Here is a 6,000-nt window from a genome sequence, read left to right as displayed (position 1 = left end):
CTGTGTCTCTTTATATATTATTGTACTAGGAGTAGAGTCATTGAATCATTTGGAGTATACACATGCTTAGTATCACTAAATCCTTCCAGACTACCATCCAAAATGATTGTTAATTATGCTCCTATCTGCTTCGCTGTAGGGTTCCTATTTCCCCTCCTTCTTGCTTGCCAGTGGTGTATTCAACTCATGAATTTTGTCAGTGTGAAAAATGTCCAGTGATACCTCCTGATAGCTTTGTCATTTCTCTGATTATTAATGGAATTGAACATCTCTTCAAATAGTGCCTCATCATTACAGTTACAGTGAATTACCTGTTCATACATTGTCTATTTTTTGTTGTTGTTGAATTTCGGTCTTTTTTCTTACAAATTTTGAGATCTATGTCCCATCTAATGTTTTGTCTGTCATGGTGGCTGTGAAGAATTCTTCTAATTGCTTATTAATATTGTACATGGTTCCTTTTATCGAGAGGAATCTTGAGTTATTGTGATGTAGTCACAGTCAGTCACTATTCCTTTATGCTGGCTGGAGTCTGTGCCAGTTTGAAAAATCCCAGAAAAGCCACATTTTAAGCCCCCTCCAATCTTGTGGGAGTGACCATTTCTTCTAATCTTGATTCTGTTTCTCAGGGTGGAAACTTGATTAGATTATCTGCACAGGGATGTGACACGCCCAATTGTGGGTGTAATCTTTCCATTAGACGGAAATGTGACTCCAACCATTACAGGTGGGTCTCAATTAGATTACTAGAGACTTTAAAAGAGGAAATATTTTGGAGAGAGACAGAAATAACAGAACCTACAGAAAGGACAGAGCTGGCAGCAGCTAAGAAACTAATACAGAGTCTATTCTAAGATTTTCCTTTTTACCTTGAGGTCCCAAAATTTCTCCTGTAGGGACTGTTTCACAAGTCTCTAATATTTTTAATTTTCCTTCACAGTATTATATTATTTTAATTATCATAGTTTTGCAGTGTTTCTTAATAACTGGTAGGGCAGGCCAGCCCTACTCTTTTTAAAAATTGCTCTTCTTTTTTAAAAATTGTCTTTATTTATTGGCTTTTACTGTTCCATATTAATTTTAGAAGCAATTTGTCTAATTTCCCAAAATATTCTCCTGGAATTTTGATTGAAATTGTGTTGAATTTATAGATTAATTTATGAAAATAAATGTCTAAATTGTAAAGTACTTTTGTTCAATTACGTAGTATACCTTTCATTTAGGCAAATTTAAAAAATTTTATTAAAGAAATTATAGATTTACAGAAAAATCATGCATAAAATAAAGAGTTCCCACAAAGCATCTTATTATTAACACCTTGCATTAGTGTGGTACATTTGTTGCAATTGATGAAAGAACATTTTCGTAATTGCACTATTAACTATAGTCCATAGACTACATTAGAGTTCACTGTTTGTGTTGAACATTCCTGGTTTTTTTTCTAAAGAATTTTGTCCTAGTAAAATATAGACAACTTAAAATTTCCCCTCTAAATCACATTCAAATGTATATTTCAGTGCTGTTAATTACATTTACAGTGTTGTGCCACCCATCTCACCATCCACTACTAAAACTTTCCCATCATCCCAAAGAGAATCTCTGTCCAATTTAAGCATGAGCACTAAATTCCCTGCCCCCACCCCAGCTCATGGTAATCTGTCTTCTAGTTTCTGATGCTATGAATTTGCTTATACTAATTATTTCATATCAGTGAGATTATATAATATTTGTCCTTTTGTGTCTGTTTTATTTCACTCAACATGATGTCTTTAAGGTACATCCATGCTGTTGCATGTATCAGAACTTCTTGCCTTATTTACAGCTGACTAATATTCCATTGTTTATATATACCACATTTGGTTTATCCATTTGTCGGTTGATAAGACACTTAGATTGCTTCCATCTTTTGGCAATTGTGAGTAATATCACTAGGAACATTGGTATGCAAATATCTGATAGAGTCCCTGCTTTCAGCACTCTGGGGTATATACCTAAAAGAGGGATTGTTGGGGTCATAGGGTGATTCTATCTTTAACTTTCTGAGGAACAGGCAAACTATTTTCCACAGTGGCTGCTTCATTTTACCTTTCTGCCAACAATGAATGAGTGTTCCTGTTACTCGTTCTCAAATACCTGTAATTTTCAGTTTAATAGCAGCCATTCCAATGGGTGTGGAATGGTATCTCCACACCCACAATGGTATCTCATGTGTAAATGTAATAAATTTACATTTACTTGATGGCCAGTGAGGTTAAGTATCTTTTCAGGTGCTTTTTGTCCATTTATCTATTGTCTTTGGAGAAATGTCTACTCAGATTTTTTGTCCAGTTTTAAATTGGGTTGTTTGTCTTTTTGTTGTTGAGTTATAGTATTTCTTTATATATTCTAGATGTTAAGCCCTATATTAGTTTGCTTAGTTAAGCTGTAGGAATGCAATATACCAGAAATGGAATGGCTTTTAAAAAGGGAATTAATTAAGTTGCAAGTTTGTAGTTCTAAGGCCATGAAAATGTCCAAATTAAGGCACCGACAGGAGGTTACCTGCATTCAAGAAGGCTGATGACATCCAGAACACCTCTGTCACCTGGGAAGATACATGGCAATGCCTACTAGCTTTCTCTCCTGGCTTTTTATTTCATAAGGATTCCCCAGGGATGTTTTTCTTCTGTATTACCAATGGTCTCTGTCTGTGTGGGTTCTCAAGCTTTTTCCAAAATGGTTCCCTTTTAAAAGGCTTCAGTAAGGAATCCACCTTAAATGGGTAGAGACACATCTCCACGGAAACCACCTAATCAAAAGGTACCACCCACAGTTGGGTGGGTCACATCTCAATGGGAACAGTCAAAAAGATCCCACCCAATCATATAGAATTAGGATTAAAGAACATGGCTTTTCAAGGGTACACAACAGTCTCAAACTGACACAAGACCTTATTGGAAACATGGATTTCAATTGCTTTCTTTACTTTCATGATAAAGTAATCTGATGCACAAAAGCTTTTAATTTTGATGAGGTGTCATTTATCCAATATTTTGTTCTTTTGTTGCTTGTGCTTTAGGTGCCAAGTCTAAGAAACCACTCTCTAATACAAAGTCCTGAAGATGCTTCCCTATGATTTTCTTCTAGGCATTTTATAATTCTGATCTTATATTTTGGCCTTTGATCCATTTTGAGTTGATTTTTGTATATGGTGTGAGATAATGGTATACCTTCATTCTTTTGCATATGAACATCCAATTTTCCCAGCACCATTTTTCTAAGCGTCTATTCTTTCCCACTTGAGTGCATTTGACACCATTGTTAAGAGACAGTTGGCTGTAGATGTGAAAATTGATTTCTGAACTCTCAAATCAATTACATTAGTCTATATGTCCTTAGACCACTGCCATGCTGTTTCGATTATGGTGGCTTTGTAATAAGTTTCAGGATCAGGGAGGGAGAGTGCTCCAACTTTGTTCTTTGTCAAGACGCTTTGGCAATTCAAAGTCACTTTCACTTCCACATAAATTTTATGCTTTGCTTTTCCATTTCTGCAAAGAAGACTGATGGAATTTTTACTGGGATTGCATTGAATCTGTAAATCACTTTGCTAGAATTGACATATTAATAATACTTAGTCTTCCAATTCATGAACATGAAATATCCTCCCATTATTTAGGTTTTCTTTTATTTCCTTTAGCAATGTTTTTCTAGTTTTCTGTGTACAGGTCCTTTACGTTCTTGATTAAATTTATTTCTATATATTTTATTATTTTAGTTGTTATTGTAAATGAGATTTTTTCTTGATTTCTTCCTCATGTTGTTCATTACTAGTGTATAGAAACATTACTGATTTGGGGGTGTTGATCTTTCACCCTACCACTTTGCTGAATTCATTTCTTAGTTCTAGTAACTACAACGATGTCAGTTTCTCAGGATTTTGTTTAAAGGATTATGTCATCTGCAAATAGTGAAAGTTATACATCTTTCTTTCCAATTTGGGTGACTTTTATTGCTTTTTCTTGCCTAACTGCTCTGGTTAGGACTTCCAGTAAACATTGAATGATATCGATGACAGTGTGCATCCTTTTCTTGTTCCTAATTTTATAGAAAAAGTTTTCAGTCTTTCACAAATATGTTTGATGTAAGCTGTGGGTTTTTCATATAAGCTCTTTTTGTGTTGAGGATGTTTCCTTCTATTTTACCTTGCTAGGCTGCTTAAATCAGATACCATGACCTGGATAAGCTTTTAAACAATAGGAATTAATTTGCTTATAAGCCTACAGTTTTGAGGTTGAGAAAAATGTCTAAATCAAGTCATCATCAAGAAATATTTTCTTCCAGAATACCAGCTGCCAGTGATACTGGACTCCTGTGCCACATGGCAAGGCATGTGGCCACATCTGCAGGTCTCTACCCTCTCTACTGAGTTATACTGATTTCATCTTCTTGCTTCTATGGCTTTTTCTCCCTGTATTCATCCCATTTATGAAGACCTCCTATGAAGATTAAGACCCATCCTGAAGTACCTCATTAAAAGTCTCTATTTACAATGGTTCCACCCCCACAGGAGTGGGTTTTAAGAACATGCTTTTCTGGGGTACATATGGTTTAAAACCATCACACCTTCCATTCCTAGTTTTCTAAGGGTTTTTAATCAAGAAGGGGTGATGGGTTTTGTCAAATGCCTTTCTGTGTCAATTGAGATGATCATTTGTATTTTTTTTAATCTTCATTCTCTTAATGTGGTACATTACATTAATTGATTTTCTTAACTTAAATCAACCTAGCATACCAGGGATAAATCCTACATGATCTTGGTGTATAATTATTTTAATGTGCTGTGGAGTTCAATTTGCCAGTATCATCTTGCGGGTCTTAGCATCTATGTTCATAAGAAACCTCCATGGTTTATGATGACAAGTTGGCACTTAAGGTAACTGGGATTCCCTTATGCATAACACATTGTTTTTCTCTTGTTGCTTTCAGAACACTCTCCCTGTCCTTTCTTTTTGACAGTTTGACTACTGTGCATCTGGGTATATTTCTATTAAAGTTTACCCTGTTTGCTGTTCAATGGGCCTCTTGGATGTTCCTGTTCAGTTTGGGTAGTTTTCTGTCATTATTTCTTTGAATATTCCTTCTGCTCCTTTTTTCCTTTCTTCTCCCTCTGGAACTCCCTTTTGTGCATATATTAGTATACTTGATGGTTTCCCACAGGTCTTTTGGGATATTTTTTACTTTTTCTAATTCATTTTTCTTTCTGGTTCTCAGCATGACTCATTTAAATTGTCTGGTCTTTGAGTTAATTGATTCTTTCTTCTGCCATCTCCAACCTGCTGCTAAAACCATTCTGGGAATTTTTCATTTCAGTTATTGTGGTCATCAATTCCAGTAGTTCTGCTTAGTTCATTTTTTAAATTTCTATTTCCTTATATGAAATATATATATTGTTCATGCATTGTTTCTTGATATCCTTTAGTTCTTTTTCTGCATTTTCCTTCATCTCCTGGAGCATATTGAAGACTTTTTTAAAGTCTTTGTCCAAGTATGTTCATAGGCTGATCTTCTTCACTGATGTTTTCTGGATTTTTATCCTCTTCCTTTGAATCATTTCCTGTTTCTTTGTTTATCTTGTAATATTTTGCTGCACACTGTATATTTTAATAATCTAAAGGGTTAACTCTGGGATTCAGTCCCTGAGTTGCCTATTTCTTAAGTTTGTATCTAGCTAATGATAAGACAGAGATTTTCTTGAGGGCCAACAGCTAACAAAACAAACCAACGCAAAAAAGCACCTGCGAAAAACACCTTTTGCAGTTTTTGCAAATTGGTTTTGCATTAGTTGGGGTTCTTTTCAGAGTTTGGTTTTACCTATGAAGGTCAACCCAAGGTGAATGCAACATTCAGGGTCCTCCTATCTTTTCTGGGCCTGTGTCTCATGCTCCGTAGGGGTCTTAAAGTTCCTAAGAGTAGAGTTGAGTGCCCCTCTACTTTATAGGAAACAGCTCTTCTTCCTCT

General features: G+C 35.3%; 1 long non-coding RNA gene across 1 annotated transcript in view; it reads left to right on the top strand.

Annotated features, from left to right (window-relative positions):
- Positions 1–552: 552 nt before the first annotated feature.
- LOC143665301 (uncharacterized) overlaps positions 553–6,000 on the top strand; it is a 39,780-nt gene continuing 34,332 nt past the window's right edge. Inside the window, exon 1 of the long non-coding RNA XR_013166845.1 lies at positions 553–727. This is a non-coding gene — a long non-coding RNA (uncharacterized LOC143665301). The remainder of the gene's footprint in view (positions 728–6,000) is intronic.

This window comes from Tamandua tetradactyla, chromosome 21 (assembly GCF_023851605.1).
Source record: "Tamandua tetradactyla isolate mTamTet1 chromosome 21, mTamTet1.pri, whole genome shotgun sequence".
Classification (NCBI taxonomy): domain Eukaryota; kingdom Metazoa; phylum Chordata; class Mammalia; order Pilosa; family Myrmecophagidae; genus Tamandua; species Tamandua tetradactyla.
Note: the sequence above shows the minus strand (reverse complement) of the source record. Positions and strands in the feature narration are given on the sequence as shown.